This window comes from Scyliorhinus torazame, chromosome 17 (genome assembly GCF_047496885.1).
Source record: "Scyliorhinus torazame isolate Kashiwa2021f chromosome 17, sScyTor2.1, whole genome shotgun sequence".
Lineage (NCBI taxonomy): Eukaryota > Metazoa > Chordata > Chondrichthyes > Carcharhiniformes > Scyliorhinidae > Scyliorhinus > Scyliorhinus torazame.
Window position 1 is genome coordinate 103,117,980 of NC_092723.1, and position 18,797 is coordinate 103,136,776.

Consider the following 18,797-nt stretch of genomic DNA (forward strand, 5'->3'; position numbering starts at 1 on the left):
ATGTGAGGACTGATCTGGCATAAATACCTGGAAATAAATCTCTAAATTTGCACTTTACACTTTCTCTCTGTCACTGGCCATCATAGTGACTGTTTGGCTACGGTTCAAAAATAAGAACCACAAATAAACATTCCAAACTGAAGCAGTCCATGCCCAAATGCAGCAAGACCGGGGTAATATCCAGACTTGGGTTGACAAGTGGCAAGTAACATTCACGCCACGCAAGTGCCAGGCAATGACCATCTCCAACAAGAGAGAATCTAATCATCGCCCCATGACATTCGATGGCATTACCATTACTGAATCCCCCACTATCAACATCCTGAGGTTTACCATTGACCAGGAACTGAAGTGGACCCAGCCATATATGTGCTGTGGACAAAGCATCAAATCATTCACTCCCTCCACCACCGACGTACAGTAGCAGCTGTGATACCATCTATGAAATGGACTGCAAGAACCCAACAAGGCTCCTTAAGCAGCACCTTCCAAACCCATGACCACTAATGTAGAATCCGCATAAGGTAGCACGCATAAACGGCATGCAGAAAATACTGAACATAGGTTTATTATCATTACAACACATCTCCGCCTCCCTAAGGGTCTCCTTCCCCAGTTTTATAGAAGTGTGGACTCTCCTTGTTAAAGGGGGAGCCCCGTCCCATTACCGAGGAAGTTCCTATTCTGTGGAGGTCATGGGAAACCGGATGGTCCTTTTCCCTTGACCTCCATGCGGGTTATAATGGCCACCATCTAAAAGGTCAAGAGCAGTGGATACTTGGGAACATGAAAGTTCTCCTCCAAGTCACTCACCATCAAAACCAAATTATACATTCCAAATACATAAATTAAATCACTCCACATTGCTTACAATAGTCAACTGACTACCCTTGATGCTGGTCTTCTGCCTGCCTTTGCCTGATTGTGAACCCACCTGGTTCACTCATGTCCTTCAGGGAAGGAAATCTGAACATTCCTTACTGGGCCTGGCCTACACGTGACTCCAGACTCACAGCTATGTGGTTGACGCTTCAATGCGCCCTGAAATGGCCGAGCAAACCACCAAGTTCAAGGGAAATTAGGGACGGGCAATAAATGCTGATCCAGCCAATGACGCCAACATCCCCGTAACGGATAAAAGAAACTCCTATTCCCAGTCTTCCTATTCCAGGTTGCTCTCTTCATCACTTAGCTGTCCGCTGGCATTGTAGCATCCTGATCTCCCATAGTGCTCCATCACTTTGCCAACAACTTGCCTTCTCAGTGGAAAGGAAGTCCTCACTATTTAAGCATAGCCTCTAATCCTACACTACTCCCTCCCCACTTGTACCTGTTATAGGCCAGGTAGGGGATATGATGATGAAGACTTTTTTTTTTAAAATAATATTTTATTGAAAATTTTTGGTCAACCAACACAGTACATTGTGCATCCTTTACACAACATTGTAACAATACAGATAATAATGACCTTTTTAAATTTAAACAAAAACAACAACAAATAAATAAATATTAAATAACAAAAAATAAAAACTAGCCCTAATTGGCAACTGCCTTGTCTCAGGCCACACACATCCCCCCCCCATCCCCCCCCCATCCCTCCCCCCGCCCCCCAAGTCCTGGGCCGCTGCTGCTGCCTTCTTTGTTCTCCCCCATCTATCTTTCCGCAAGATATTCGACGAACGGTTGCCACCGCCTAGTAAACCCTTGAGCCGACCCCCTTAGGACGAACTTAATCCGCTCTAACTTTATGAACCCCGCCATATCATTTATCCAGGTCTCCACCCCCGGGGGCTTGGCTTCTTTCCACATTAGCAGTATTCTGCGCCGGGCTACTAGGGACGCAAAGGCCAAAACATCGGCCTCTTTCGCCTCCTGCACTCCCGGCTCTTGTGCAACCCCAAATATAGCCAACCCCCAGCTTGGTTCGACCCGGACTCCTACTACTTTCGAAAGCACCTTTGTCACCCCCATCCAAAACCCCTGTAGTGCCGGGCATCACCAAAACATATGGGTATGATTCGCTGGGCTTCTCGAGCACCTCGCACACCTATCCTCCACCCCAAAAAATTTACTGAGCCGTGTTCCAGTCATATGTGCCCTGTGTAATACCTTAAACTGAATCAGGCTTAGCCTGGCGCACGAGGACGACGAGTTTACCCTGTTTAGGGCATCTGCCCACATCCCCTCCTCAATCTCCTCCCCTAGCTCTTCTTCCCATTTCCCTTTTAGTTCGTCCATCATAGTCTCCCCTTCGTCTCTCATTTCCCTATATATATCCGACACCTTACCGTCTCCCACCCATTTCTTTGAGATGACTCTGTCCTGCACCTCTTGTGTCGGGAGCTGCGGGAATTCCCTCACCTGTTGCCTCGCAAAAGCCCTCAATTGCATGTACCTGAATGCATTCCCTTGGGGCAACCCATATTTCTCGGTCAGCGCTCCCAGACTCGCAAACTTCCCATCCACAAATAGAACTTTCAATTGCGTTATACCTGCTCTTTGCCACATTCCATAACCCCCATCCATTCCCCCCGGGGCAAACCTATGGTTGTTTCTTATCGGGGACCCCCCCAGTGCTCCGGTCTTTCCCCTATGTCGTCTCCACTGTCCCCAAATCTTCAGTGTAGCTACCACCACCGGACTCGTGGTATAGTTCCTTGGTGAGAACGGCAATGGGGCTGTCACCATAGCCTGCAGGCTGGTCCCCCTACAGGACGCCCTCTCTAATCTCTTCCACGCCGCTCCTTCCTCCTCTCCCATCCACTTACTCACCATTGAAATATTAGCGGCCCAATAATACTCACTTAGGCTCGGTAGTGCCAGCCCCCCCCTATCCCTACTACGCTGTAAGAATCCCTTCCTCACTCTCGGAGTCTTCCCGGCCCAAACAAAACCCATGATACTCTTTTCTATCCTTTTGAAAAAAGCCTTCGTGATCACCACCGGGAGACACTGAAACACAAAAAGGAATCTCGGGAGGACCACCATCTTAACCGCCTGCACCCTCCCTGCCATTGACAATGCTACCATATCCCATCTCTTGAAATCTTCCTCCATCTGTTCCACCAACCGCGTCAAATTTAGCCTGTGCAATGTGCCCCAATTCTTAGCTATCTGGATCCCCAGGTAACGAAAGTCTCTTGTTACCTTCCTCAACGGTAGGTCTTCTATTTCTCTACTCTGCTCCCCTGGATGCACCACAAACAGCTCACTCTTCCCCATGTTCAATTTATACCCTGAAAAATCCCCAAACTCCCCAAGTATCCGCATTATTTCTGGCATCCCCTCCGCTGGATCCGCCACATATAGTAGCAGATCATCCGCATATAAAGATACCCGGTGTTCTTCTCCTCCCCTAAGTATTCCCCTCCATCCCTTGGAACCTCTCAGCGCTATCGCCAGGGGCTCAATCGCCAGTGCAAACAGTAATGGGGACAGAGGACATCCCTGCCTTGTCCCTCTATGGAGCCGAAAATATGCCGATCCCCGTCCATTCGTGACCACACTCGCCACTGGGGCCCTATACAACAGCTGCACCCATCTAACATACCCCTCTCCGAACCCAAATCTCCTCAACACCTCCCACAGATAATCCCACTCCACTCTATCAAATGCTTTCTCGGCATCCATCGCCACTACTATCTCCGTTTCACCCTCTGGTGGGGCCATCATCATTACCCCTAACAACCTCCGTATGTTCGTGTTCAGCTGTCTCCCCTTCACAAACCCAGTTTGGTCCTCATGAACCACCCCCGGGACACATTCCTCTATTCTCATTGCCATTACCTTGGCCAAGACCTTGGCATCTACATTGAGGAGGGAGATTGGTCTGTAGGACCCGCATTGTAGCGGATCCTTTTCCTTCTTTAAAAGAAGCGATATCGTTGCTTCTGACATAGTCGGGGGCAGTTGTCCCCTTTCCTTTGCCTCGTTGAAGGTCCTCGTCAGTAGCGGGGCGAGCAAGTCCAAATATTTTCTGTAAAATTCAACTGGGAATCCGTCCGGTCCCGGGGCCTTTCCCGTCTGCATGTTCCTAATTCCTTTCACCACTTCCTCTACCGTGATCTGTGCTCCCAATCCCATCCTATCCTGCTCTTCCACCTTGGGAATTTCCAGCCGATCCAAAAACTCCATCATTCTCTCCCTCCCATCCGGGGGTTGAGCTTCATACAATTTTTTATAAAATGTCTTAAACACTTCATTCACTCTCTCCGCTCCCCGCTCCGTCTCTCCATCTTCGTCTCTCACCCCCCCTATTTCCCTCGCTGCTCCCCTTTTCCTCAATTGGTGTGCCAGCAATCTGCTTGCCTTCTCTCCATATTCATACTGTACACCCTGCGCCTTCCTCCATTGTGCCTCTGCAGTGCCTGTGGTCAGCAAGTCAAATTCCACATGCAGCCTTTGCCTTTCCCTATACAGTCCCTCCTCCGGTGCTTCCGCATACTGTCTGTCCACCCTCAAAAGTTCTTGCAGCAACCGCTCCCGTTCCTTACTCTCCTGCTTCCCTTTATGTGTCCTTATTGATATCAGCTCCCCCCTAACCACCGCCTTCAACGCCTCCCAGACCACTCCCACCTGAACCTCCCCATTGTCACTGAGTTCCAAGTACTTTTCAATGCATCCCCTCACCCTTAAGCACACCCCCTCATCCGCCATTAGTCCCATGTCCATTCTCCAGGGTGGACGCCCTCTTGTTTCCTCCCCTATCTCCAAGTCTACCCAGTGTGGGGCATGATCTGAAATGGCTATAGCCGTATATTCCGTTCCCCTCACCCTCGGGATCAATGCCCTACCCAACACAAAAAAGTCTATGCGTGAATAGACTTTATGGACATAGGAGAAAAACGAGAACTCCTTACTCCTAGGTCTACTGAATCTCCACATGACGATGAAGACTTTGAGTAATAGGCTATGTACAATCCCATGAGTAATAATAATTAACACTGCAATGAAGTTACTGTGAAAATCCCCTCGTCGCCACACTCCGGCGCCTGTTCAGGTACACTGAGGGAGAACTCAGAATGTCCAATTCACCTTACAGCACGTCTTTCGGGACTTGTGGGAGGAAACTGGAGCACCCGGAGGAAACCCACACAACACGGGGAGAACGTGCAGACTCTGGACAGACAGTGAACCAAGCCGTGAATCAAATCTGGGACCCTGCCCCCATACGCAACAGTGCTAACCACTGTGCCACCTTGTCGTCATATTCCCCATTTTTACTGTAGTTCCAAAAATCAAGTCAGGTATCCTCTCAAGAGAATAATGTTGTGTCATGTTCGCTATAATGACATCCTGTGACACAAGTGACATGATGTATTTTCATAAAGTTTAATTTTTTTGTGTGTTTCTTTACAATTGCCAAATAGGTTTCACAAAGTCTCCTTCAATAAAACTATTTGTAAAATCAATAGAAGTACAGACAATATAGACGGAAGCCAAAATAAGCAAAATACTGCGGATGTGGGAATCTTTAGATTTACTTTACATAGATTGATTTGCTACTGCTCCTTTTAAAAAAGATGTTCTGATGCTAAGACTCCATGTGACATGGTTTCAGTGATGTATGTTTTAATCCAGAGATAAATTGTTTGTTTTCTGGGTGTTTGGTTCTGCTCAATAAAAATAACAGTTCCACTCAGAATAAAATCTGAAATCTCCCCAAGGGAGCAAAGGAAATATTGCATTGAAAGCAGTGTTCTGTACTCGGCATGCTTCACTTGCCCATTGTCTCGCAGTTATCCAGTTCTGCCTTAATGTCAAACAGTGGAAGGTAAAAGCCCTGTTAAACTGTCACTCACATTTTTCCATTGTATTTCGATTATACCCGAATATGCAGCAATTGAGATCAGCCTGCGTTTTGCTATTACTGAACATTCTGGCCCAGATGTTTCATGAACACCAGCTGGTGGGTAGCATGAGGGAGATCCTGTTCCCTCGAGGGGGCAGAAAGCCCACCAGGAATAGCCTTCAATTCCAGTAGGAAGGGGTGGCTGAGGAAGTCAATGCCAGTACCATAGCTGTGCAATCCAGTGCAATGGCAACTCAGATGGATGGGATTTTGGCTTTGGAGCCTATGTTGACTGGGGTTTCCAGTGCATCTCATCACTCCTGCACTCTGTTTTTGTAGAGAGCTGTCAAGGTACCCGATGCAAAGTCCCAGGAGAGTGACACTGGCTCTATGGGATAGCCACCTGCTGTCCTTTTCCATCACCTGCTTCTCCAGAGCCCTTGTTAGTGATACACAGTCTGCTATGACAGACCGTGCTGACTCATGCTGAGGTGCTGCAGGCTGCAGACAGGCCCTCAAGGCCCGAAGCTGCTTGAGGGCAGTCACTATGGCTGAGTGTCCACAATGGGAGCTCAGTAACCTTCCATCTCCCAAGTTGTAGCAATTGGGGAATCACTTCTTTGGAGCACTAGGGTAAGACAATAAGCACAGAGTATTAGGAGAATGGTTTCTGTTAACTATTATAGAATTAAATGAATGTCACCATAGTCGCAGACGACCGTAGGCTGCTTTCCCCTTTGATGGCGAGAGCTGACTGGTGGTGATTTAACCTGAGGATCACCACACCTCAGGCGAGGGACAAGGTTGAGAAGGCAGGGCCTTCATGAATACCCTAAGCCGGAGCAGGAATTGAACTCATTCTCTTGGCATTGCTCCCCATCATGAACCAGCTAACTGAGCTTGCCAACCTCCCTATTAGAAGGTAATTGAGTGATTTGCCACATTGTTTTATTATTTCTGAATGACTGTGATAGGGTGGTGGTAGCATGGGCTTTGGCAAGGTTTACTGGATCGTTGCTATGTTAGAGATGTGAGGGATGGTTCACGTGAAGTGCTTTTGATGAGCTCCATTTTGAGAGTGCTGACAACTGGGACACTGCTGGTCAATACTGATCGTGTAAAACCTGCACTGGCAGCATTTCTTCTACCCAGCTGATTTACCAGGATGAAAATGTTGTGAAGCATGCAGCAGATAATCAGAAATCTGGATACATCATCAAGACTGCATTGCAAAGCTCCTCCTGAACATCCCAAGCACTGCTTCAGCATGATATTATGTCTGCTCGATGACGCTCCTGGTGGTAGCCTGTAGCTGTTTCCATGTTTCTGACAGGAATCATGATCCAAGGGTAAAAAGAGGTACCCCTCGTTTCCCAGTAACCAACTTGTAACTTTACTTGTAACTAGTTGGAACGAAGGTTGGCACAGAGGACAGGTGAATGTAACTGGGCACAGACCTGAATGGTGTGCTGCCCACGGTCATGAGCCAACTGGATGTTGAGGGAGTGGAATCCCGTCTCATTGACAAAGATGCTGATTTGGTGATGGGGAGCACACAACATAATGTGAGCGCAGTCTGTGAGACCTGTGACCCTCAGGAAGCCTGCTGTGCAATTGAAGCCCAGCGCTCTTTCAACTCCTGTTTTATTGTTAATGTAGATTGAGAGCCTTGGGGCGGGATTTACCGGCTGTTCATGCCGGCAGGAAATTCTGGTCCCATGCCGGCGCACGGGTTTCGTGGTGACGAGGCGAGACCGGTAGATCCCGTTGGTCTGGTGCCTCCACCAGTGAAAAACAAGTGAAGGGCTGGTGGGAAAATTCCGCCCTTGTTGACTTCCCTGATACAGGAAACTGCAAATGCCACTCGTGTTACGTGCTGCAGCCTGAAAGAAGCCTATAACAGTTAAGGGCTCTGGTGAATTTGACAGCTGTGGGTAGCTCTGTCTATGCTCTGGTATGAGGTTTAAGGCAGCTAATGGCTTAGCTGGTTGACAGCCTCCTTTTTTATACACAAGTGGCTTAGACATTCATGTTGGGAAGCTTCCTCCCTGAAGACCCATTATGGGTGTGACCACCACTCCAGCCTCCCCCTTCCTGGTCTACTGGGAGCTGTTTCTGCTCAGTCCTGTCTTCATTCCTATTCCAGCCCACAAGGCCACGTATGATGTCAGCATCACTGTTTTGAAGTAGCACTAGGGACCCGAGTTCAATTCCGGAGTCGGGTGACTGTGTAGAGTTTGCACTTTCTCCCCGTGTCTGTGTGGGTTTCCGCCAGGTGTCCCGTTTCCTCCCACAGTCCAAAGATGTGCAGGTTAGGTGGATTGGCCATGCAAAATAGCCCATTAGTGTCCAAAAGTAGGATAGGGCAGAGGTGTGGGCCTGGATGGGGTGCTTCTTCGGAGGGTCGGTGCAGACTCAATGGGCTGAATGGCCTCTTTCTATAGAGATTCTATGAAAACAGGGCAGCACCAACAAAACCTTCCTCACTGCATTCATAACAGCCAAATAACAGGTCAGGAAATAACAGCAGTTAACATGCAGCCTGAGTTGACCAATTAGCGACGAATATGTATATGTTAGATATAAATATAACTGAATACCGTCATTGAAGCACCACAAGTTGCTGTGTAAATTTTTCACATGACAATTCTGGTGCATGGCCACTTTAATAGTTGGCTCATAGTTTTAAATATTCATTATGCTGGGGCAACGTACTTCCTGGACTTAAGAAATGGGCGGGTGGGCTGCTGTCAAATCTTTATGCCACCATTTGTCACTTTTGTATTAGTCTTCAGCAATTGGTCAGCAGAACATGCTAGTGTGTGCGGAGATTGCAGGGGAACACCACACTATTGTAGAATATTACTAATAATCCCGATGGCAGCCACTTGTGCATGCAGCAATTCCAATAAACCATTGTGATGTCAGTGGGCGATTCTGACATTGGGCAATAGCATAAAATGGATGATATCACTTCATCTGCTTGTTATACAAGTCTTTGGATTTCCATTCACTCCAAAGGAGTCATGAATAGCAGATGACTATATTGATATTATCCAATGCACAGCAACACCCAGAGTCAAAATTCACCCGACGGAGCCGCTTCCACATCTACAGAATAGTAAAAAACCTTGTTCTGACAAAAGACACACAACTGTCAAATTCAGAACCATAGGTGGCAAACAGCAAGGGAGCTTTTCAGCCAATAGTCAATGAGATCTTGTGCACTTGTGGAATCCATTAGTGTTCCCTCTGTGTCCTCTATGTGTAAAACATTCATTTACCAGCAAATTGATCTGCTTCTCGATACTGAAGTGACTGTTTAAAGGATGGCTGTCAACAATCAGTGCCCCCCTCCCGAGCTGCTGTGGGTTCTTGCACCTCCCCCACAACGCAGACATTCAGACTATTGAACAAATCAAAGCTTGCTTCAACTTTTACAAAATTATGTTCAGAGTTGTTTTATATGTATCAGCTACGGGTATTACTCAACGAGAGGCACACCTCAACCAATGTAACTCCCTGTAACAGTGTGCACTCATATGCATAAAGAGCAATATTTTAAAATACATTGTATTGAACGTACAGGGACTGCTACTGAGAAGCTGAAGTTTACACTTTGCAATAATGTCTACACGGCATCCACACAGCAGCAGTTCAAGGACTGAACTGCTGACAGCCGAATATCCTCCAAGTACCTGCTTCTTATTAAGCTGCACTCCCCCCACCCGTTTCTGTTTGGACCCTTTCAATGATCATTGCGTAATATATATCCTGATTTCATACCAGGAGAATAAGTTGAATTGTTTGAACTAATGGGGCTGCGCTTGAGAAAATACATATTTCATCATTTCACCTCACCATGGTGATTTGGAACTCTTTCACAATGTCCAACTCATGCACATTTTGAAAGCAACTAAACAACAGAGTAGCTAGTTTTAAATCCTCAGATAGGTTTAAGGCTGCATATTTCCCAAAGCATGGCATAAATATATTTTTATTTCCTTCCAACATCATTCTGAATGTCACACTATTAACTATGAAGAGGAACAATATCTAATTTGGCTCATGATAGTCATATAAATATATTTATTTTCAAACAGTCCAGGTGTGTCAAACTGCAGATAATGCTTTGCATGTTAAAATGTTGCTCTGCTATTAGCATACTACAGATTATCAAAGACAAATAAGCTCTTTTAAAAAGATCGAATCACAGGAAAATAAGCAAGCAAGCGGCTTACCTCCAAAAATGCTGCTCTCTCTCTCTCTCTCTTGCTCTGCAGTTTACGTTCAATAGTGTGATGTGCTCAGTGGCTTTTCACTTCGATCTCCCCAACTGAAAATGAAAACAATTAAATTTTGTGTAAGGTATTTATTGTCTGGGAGTTGGGCCCTGGGGCTGCACTGATCGAGCTGATCTTCCCCTTTCCCTAAATGGTATAGTCATGTGCTTTGTGCCTGGAAGCTATTTCTCTCTCAGCTACAAAACCTTTATAAATACAGCATTCACTCTTTTGATGTAGTTATTAGCACAAGGCATGGGTGCACTTTCCTCATTTTGTTTGGAAAGAGCATGTCAAACTTGCATGGGAATGAGAACTACTTGCTGCTTTTCTTTCATTTTTACCCAACTGATGTGCTAAAGAACAGGGAGAGCTTTCACTGGCAGAAAATACATAATCCTCAGGACAACATTTCAGACTTTTTTCTTGGGGCGGGGTGGGGGCTGGTGGTGTGGGGGGGAGGGGGGGGGGGGGTGGTGATATATCCTTTCATCGTCCACCCCTCCCGTTTTCCACCTTCTTTAACTTTGGGAATGTCAAAATTATGGAATGAGGAAAAGCTTCCCCACCAGGTTCGAAAAACATGACTTGATTATCAAGCTGTTTGCATAAAATTACTTGCTGCATTCAGCCAAAAACCTGGGTTTTCACTGCCCCTTGAATAACCCAATTGTTTGGTAGAGAGGCATTAAAGTTTTCACTGCATAACCAGCAGACTAAAGCAATATTTATTTATAGAGCTTCACCAAAACAGGTCCATTATTGGAGAAAATCTGGTGTTTCCCAGTTTCATTCAGAGCATTGGAACCCACGATATCAGGGAAATGTTTCCGTGAATCGTTGTAAAACCATTTTTTAGTTCATTAATGATAGCATCCTTTTAACAAATTTTGCAGGTGCTACATAATGCAATAGGTGACAGCAATGTTTCATACAGGTTAAAATTGAATCACCCGATACTTATTTATTGGTCTACATTCACTTAAATAATATGATGAGCATCATCCAAAAGAATACAATTTTCAAATAATAGACCGTGTTTTATGTTTTTCAAGAAAGGGCTACATTCAAACTTGTTTGCAAATATATAAAACGTTAACTTGAGGTTTTTATTCACACGGTTATAAAGGCATTATGGACAATCCATGTACTCTAATTGATTATATAAAAAAAAGACAGCTTAGAAAAGAAAAAGCTAAATTAATTTTTATATTATTTTTGACTTATTGCGTCGATCCCAAAAAATACAGCATCGGTTTAAAAATCAGACATTGTTACTCATGCTGAAAGGTTTTCTAAACCTTGGAATGATTATAACTATACATTTCTTACGTATTGTCAATGCTTTGTTCATTGAACAGTAACTGAGAGACTTACCAAAATGTCTAGGTTTTCAGCAACACTCCAGCTGTCATGTTTCGGTAGGTCGGAATACAAGGTACGAAGGTCGGGCCTCCAACTTTTAAGTTCAGCACAGTGAGATATGAGTGCAGTTGTGCTGCAAGTCCACAGGCGGTGTATCTAGCCCGGCCTTGTGAGCGTTGAGTGCTGCCACTCAAGGCCTCCAGGCAGCTCAGGGTGCTCTGCCTTTCCTCCGGTCCACTGCAAGGCTTCTTGAGGGCTCATCACTAAATGTCAGGGTCCATGTGGTCTTCATGAAGGCTTTCAGATACAATCAGACCTCTTGTCATGTACATGACTGTAAATCAGCCTTGACAGCCTCCTCCACCGTTCCAACCATCTGTACCAAATTTGTCAGCAGGCGGAATTGTGAGAGAAATACAAGGGAAAAGTGAGATGGAAAATTCGTTATTTATTTAAGTTCACTGTGCTTTTGTTGCAGCCAATGGCCTGAGCGTGCAATCTACATTTTCACCGATAAAGTTTTTTTTTTAATATTCAAATCGAATTCACATCTGTCTGCCTTGAACTGAGTTAAAAGAACCCTTGAGCATTAAGCGCAGGGAAATCAAATGTTCCTTGTCAGTAGCACCAGCTGTCATTTAACAAGGTACACGGGATTTACTCTTTCAAAATCCTAACCAAAAAAAGTCAAACGGCAAAAGATTACAACACGACGGCTTAACAATTCTGCGTCTAATTCTCCTTTATTCCAAATAATACATTGCACTTTACAATTAGTATGGGCTGGCTTAAAAGGTTCATCCAGCTCTAGGTACAGTTCAGTGCATCTACTCACAATGAACCCATCCTTCATTAGACTAGTACTGAAATACTGCTTCCTTTTGTCTCACTCATTAACAGCCGAGCAAAAGCAGATAATTGCACATATACATCAGAGGAGCCACAGATATAATTTTTGGCGATGGGTCTGCTTCTATCTTTGATTTTCTAGATGTTGATAGCGAATAAGTGAAGGAACTCTTTGGGAAGTTGCTCTGTTTGGAACTTGCTTTCCCCTCTCACCCCTGCAGCCCAATGCCTGTCCATGGGGCAAAGGTACATGCAATGAACTCTGAACAAACAAACTGTGGTGTCACAAAACGCGCCAGGTTTGGAAGATTTTGCCGTCAAAATTCACCTTGGGAGGTAACACAAAATGGGTCACCCGTTTAAAAATCCCGTGGAGTGTCATGCAGGCTACTATCACCTATCTTGTGATGATTCCTTCCTTTCCATTTTAGCTTTTCCGTGTTACATGGGATCACCACAATGCTGGGTGACCACCCTTCATATCAACCATCATTTTTGAATTTGGTGAATAGTTTTACAATCGGATGGCCTCTCCTGCTGCCAACCGTCCCCATTTAAGATCTTAAAACAGTAAGAAATAGGAACAGGAGTAGGCCATTCAGCCTTTCGAGCCTGCTCCACCATTTAATAAGATCATGGCTGTTCTAACACTCCCGAAATCCACTTTCCTGCCTTTTCTCTGTAACCCTAAATTCCCAAATCTATCCTGGTTGGAGACTAGCACCGATACGCACTGGCTTCCTGCACCAGGGGTTGGATTCTATGCTCTGTGGCACCACCCAATATGAATTTTAACCCATGTCACATTTCTTTTTATTTATTCATTCACGGGATGTGGGCTTAACGGGCTAGGCCAGCATTTGTTGCCCATCCCTTATTGCCCTTCAGAAGATAGTGGTGAGCTGTCTTCCTGAAATGTGGTGTAGGTACATCCACTGTGCTGTTAGGGAGGGAGTTCCAGGAGTTTGACCTAGCGACGGTGAAGGAACGGCGATATAGTATCAAGGCAGAATGATAAGTGACTTGGAGGGGAACCTCCAGGTGGTGAGTTTCTCAAGGATCTGCTGCCTTTGTCCTTCTAGATTGTAGTGGTCGTGTGTTTAGAAGGTGCTGCCTAAGGAGACTTGGTGAGTTCCTGCTGTGCATCTTGTGGATGGTAGACACTGCTGCTACTGTGTGTTGGATGTGAAGAAAGTGAATGATTTTGGAAGGGGTGTCAATCGAGCAGGCTGCTTTGTCCTGGATGGTGTCGAGCTTCTTGAGTGTTGTTGGAGCTGTACTCATCCAGACAAGAGGAAATTATTCTCACACTCCTGAATTGTGCCCTGTAAATGGTGGACAGGCTTTGGGAAGTGAGTTACTCACCACAGGATTCCTAGCCTTTGATCTGCTCTTGTAGCCACAGCATTTATAAGGCTAGTCCAGTTCAGTTTCTGGTCAATGGTAACCTCACAAGCACAATCTGGAAATCACAGCTAGTAAGATCAGCAGATACCGAATGCATGATGGTTTTTCTCTGTGTTATCTTAACCATTTAACTCAATAATTTTAAATATCTCTGTCAAGACACAGAAGAATGCATTAAATGTTCATTTCAGGTATCAGAAATCAGTGGTTATCAGACTACAGTAGTGGAACAAATCTTTCTGGAGTGGGGAATCTCACTCTGTGCCCCGTTAATTAGACTTTTTTCTGTAGCCCTCCACTCACTTTTCCACAGCCATTTGGCAGACAACTGAGCAGACAGCGGCAAGGCGAGGGACCTTTGTAACCAATGGGCCCAACCGTGGAACTCCTTAACCAATGAAACTTAAGGAGTGAGGTAGAAAGAAAGGAAGGACTGAGGAGGAGGGTAAATTATTGCCAAATCAGGTACAAAAAACCTGATATAAAGAGGGAAAGGGAGATTGGAGTAAGAGAGAGAGAGAAAATAGACTAAACGAAAAGTTGAAAAAATAGCTTAATATTGACCATTTTTAAAATCCCAAAGAACATTATTCCAACCATAGAAACAAAATTGCAGAGTTTAGGTTGCACAGTTTCTGGGACTGAGTAATTGATTGGGGAAGCATTAACAATTATCACATTTAGTCGTTCAGTAGTACAGAACTCGAGAGTATTGCTGAAAAAAAAAGAGACATGCTGTCAAAGCTTTTCACCTTGCACTCATCAGAACAGTTCGCAAGAATACCAATTTGTAAAGCAGCGGTATATTGTTCCCTTTACTATCGGTATTCTATCCGGGTAAGTTCAAGATTTAAAAAATCTCTTTTTTCACCAATTGTCACATTGTTAAAAAGGCACCCACGTTGTTATTTACCAATCTTACCTTCCTGTGGCAAGATTAATGGTTAGTGAAGATATTCTTTCAGCCCGCTCTTTAAACTAAGACCCTAACTTAGAATGAGATGCAATGTTTGCAAAACAAATGGTGGGATGGTGTGAATCGAACAGCAATTTCTGGAGATCAACAACTCACATTGTGTCACTTGATGATCTAGTCTGTGGATTTGTTACAATAATAACAGTGTGCGGCATTAACACAACGTTAAATTTCAAGCAAGATTTGGCCCATTGTTATTTTTCTCTGAAAATATTTCTTCAAAGTAAATTGATACCGCCTTCTTCAACTAGTTGTAAACCGATAATATATCTATATTTTGAAGTCCCAAATCTATTTAATTCAATATTCAGCACGGTAGCATGGTGGTTAGCACAATTGTTTTACAGCTCCAGTGTCCCAGGTTCGATTCCCGGCTTGGTTCACTGTCTGTGCGGAGTCTGCACGTTCTCCCCGTGTGTGCGTGGGTTTCCTCCGGGTGCTCCGGCTTCCTCCCACAGTCAAAAGATGTGCAGGTTAGGTGGATTGGCCATGCTAAATTGCCACTTAGTGTTCAAAATTGCCCTTAGTGTTGGGTGGGGTTAGTGGGTTATGGGGATAGGGTGGAGGTGTTGACCTTGGGTAGGGTGCTCTTTCAAAGAGCCGGTGCAGACCCGATGGGCTGAATGGCCTCCTTCTGCACTGTAAATTCTATGAAATCTATGAAATATTTATCTTTCAGCTAAGCACATTGATTTGCACTGCAGGAAATAATCCCATTCCCTGCCCCAGACATCATCCACCACCACCCCTCCCCGCCTCCTCCATAATGCAGGGGATAGCAGGCACAGAACTCAAAAAATCCCTATTTCTGAAAGTTCATTGCGATATAATTGGACATCTAAGCATAGATGTAGTTGGTGATTGCAGAGTGTGGAGTCTAATTGCCGCAGTATGAATGTTTACTGGAAAATAAGCACTAGGTTCATTGATGTGTAGAGAAGTATGTGGAGGAACTCCCACTTAACCCTTGGCAGCTCAGCAAATAATCTTGACCCCAGTCCTGTTCCACTCAGACCATTTAAAATGCTACTCTGAATAATTCATCCGCCCTCTACAACCAGCCAGTTTAAGTAGTTCAGACTGTCTCGTTATCATCAATAAAAACACAGCAGGAGGTTTTCTCCCCATGGTGGAGCGATGCAAAGCAATTTCGCAATCATAAAAGAAAATACTCACTAACTTTGGCTGGGATTTGCCCCCTCCCCCACCCTGCCCCCTCTGGCTGGGATTTGCCCCCCCCCCCTCCCCCTCCCCCCTCACCTGCTTTACCAGGTGTATTTTCTGGTGGCAGAGGTGGCTCACCATTGGCGGCCAGCGGATCTTCCAGTTCCTCCGACGTTTACGGCATTTTGCATGGCTCGCCCGTCCCGCCGCCGGGGAACCTGTTGCGAGGGGTCACCTTCAGCGGGGACTGGAAGATCCCACCGCTGGAAGGCTGGAAAACCCTGCCCTATGTTTTTGCTGGAACTGTCCTGAGTTGATTCTGACCCTCCTGGAGCCTAGACTGGAACCTACTCTGTCTTCTTTCCTCTCTGAATCCGTGGCTGTGTATTCCTGCCATCATTTTCACTCTAAGCTACTTGCTGTAATTGGGTGGGGGCAAATTGCAGAATCACCGAATAATAGTGCAGAAGAGCCCCTACGGCCCATCGAGTCTGCACCGACACATGAAAAACACCTGACCTGCCTAACCTCATTTGCCAGCACTTGAACCACAGCCTTGAATATTATAACATGCCAAATGCTCATCCAGGCACTTTTTAAAGATAAGGCAGGCCCCCACTACCCCCCTCCCAGGCAGTGCATTCCAGACTGTCACCGGCATCTGGGTAAAATAGTTTTTCCTCAAATCCCCCCTAGACCTCCTGCCCCTCACCTTGAATTTGTGTCACCTCATAACTGACCCTTCAACTAAGGGGAACAGCTGCTCCCCATCCAGCCTGTCCATGTCCCTCAATTTTGTACACCTCGATCAGGTCGCCCCCTCAGTCTTCTCTGCTCCAGCGAAAACAGCACAAGCTTATCCAACCTCTCTTCATAATTTAAATGTTTCATCCGGTCAACATCCCAGTGAATCAGTGGTTAGCACAGTTGCTTCACAGCTCCAGGGTCCCAGGTTCAATTCCCGGCTTGGGTGACTGTCTGTGCGGAGTCTGCACGTTCTCCACGTATCTGCGTGGGTTTCCTCCGTCTGCTCCGGTTTCCTCCCAAAGATATGCAGGTGAGGTGGATTGGCCATGCTAAATTGCCCCTCGGTGTCCAAAAAAAGATTAGGTGGGGTTACGGGGATAGGGTGGAGGCATGGGCTTGGGTGGGGTGCTCTTTCCAAGGGCCGGTGCAGATTCAATCGGTCGAATGGCCTCCTTCTGCACTGTAAATTCTACGATTCTATGAATCGCCTCTGCACCCCCTCCAGTGCAATCATTCCCTTCCAATAATGTGGCGACCAGAATTGCACAAAGTACTCCAGCTGTGGCCTCACCAAAGAAAGGAGTTGTCCTGTTTCCTTTTCAACTGTGGCTTTGATGACTTGCTTCCATCAATCAGAGATGCGGAGATGCCTGCGTTGGACTGGGGTGGACACAGTAAGAAGTCTTACAACACCAGGTTAAAGTCCAACAGTTTTGTTTTGAATCACTAGCTTTCGGAGCACAGCTCCTTCCTCAGGTGAATCTCAGCTCAACTTCATAACTGTGAAGTTACTGTGAAAATCCCCTAGTCGCCACACTACGGCGCCTGTTCGTGTACACTGATGAGAATTCAGAATGTCCAATTCACCTAACAAGCATGTATTTCGGGACTTGTGGGAGGAAACCAGGGCACCCAGAGGAAACCCACACAGACACGGAGAGAACGTGCAGACTCCACACAGACTGTAACCCAAGCTGGGAATCAAACCCAAGTCCCTGGCACTGTAAAGCAGCAGTGCTAAGCAGTCTTTGCATTGCATTTCTTCCTTTGAAGTGTCTGTCTGAAAACTGTGTGACATTCTGTACTCTCTGGACAATTTAGGGAAGTGTAATCCACATAGGAATTCCAGAAAATTGTTATTTTACAGTCTCAGCCAGCTTTTGCTTGTATGTCCTTTTTAAAAAGGCACATGTTTTACTTAAAATTTCAATATGTCCATAAAGATTTTGGGGTTATGATCCATTGTCATGACACATGTTCAACACCATGGTGGACACTGAACTGTAACACCTCCTTCAACCTGTCCTGGGGCCACAGAATGGGCAAGAACAATCCTGCCAGTGGCCACAAACGTCAGTATCACCTACTGATCCTTCCAGGCAGGAATGGGAAATATCAGTAACTTTTCCCAGTATTCTATTGATCACAGTGAAATGAATGAAAGTTGCCACAGTCCCAGAGAACCATAGGCTGTTCTCCGCTTTGAAGGGGAGAACTGACTGGTCGTGATTTAACCTGAGGATCACCACATTTCAGGCGAGGGATAAGGGTGAGAATGTGGGGCCTTCGTGGTAACCGCAGCCTGTATGGGAATTGAACCCATGTTGTTAGCATCATCCTGCACCAGTCGTCCAACCTACTAACCCCCATTTATCCAGAAGGTCAAAGGGCAGGGACTACTCCATATGAGGGAGGTTCATCATCTTTTCGTGAGGATGAAAAGGCTTGTGGGATCAGCTGCATGTAAGTGGCTGTGTGGATCCCCCATGTCAACATGGAGAGGTATAGGAACTGCTAGATTTCCATTTCATAAATGTGCAGTTGCTGTTCACCTCTGTCAAGATCACCATTTCGGTGACTGTTTGCTACCCTGGAAGCAATCAGGTTTAATTGACACTGTGCCAGTTAGCCCTACCTACCCTCTTCGATCCTCCTAAATGAACTGGAGGCTGTGGCCGCTCAGGGATGAGGGCTACCCCTCTGCGCGTGGCTGATGACCACCCCACCCCTCTCCCCCACCCCCTGCCATCCGAACCTGTAAGCAGGGCAGGTCTAAAAGAGAAGCAAAGGAGCCACTCAGAATGCCATTGAACAGCCTCCTGACATGGCACCCCTACTGCCTTGATCGCTCGGGAGGAGCACGGCAGCACACACCAGATTGGGTCTCACAGCTCATGTTGCATTTTTCACAATCCAGTTATTACGAGGATGCAGC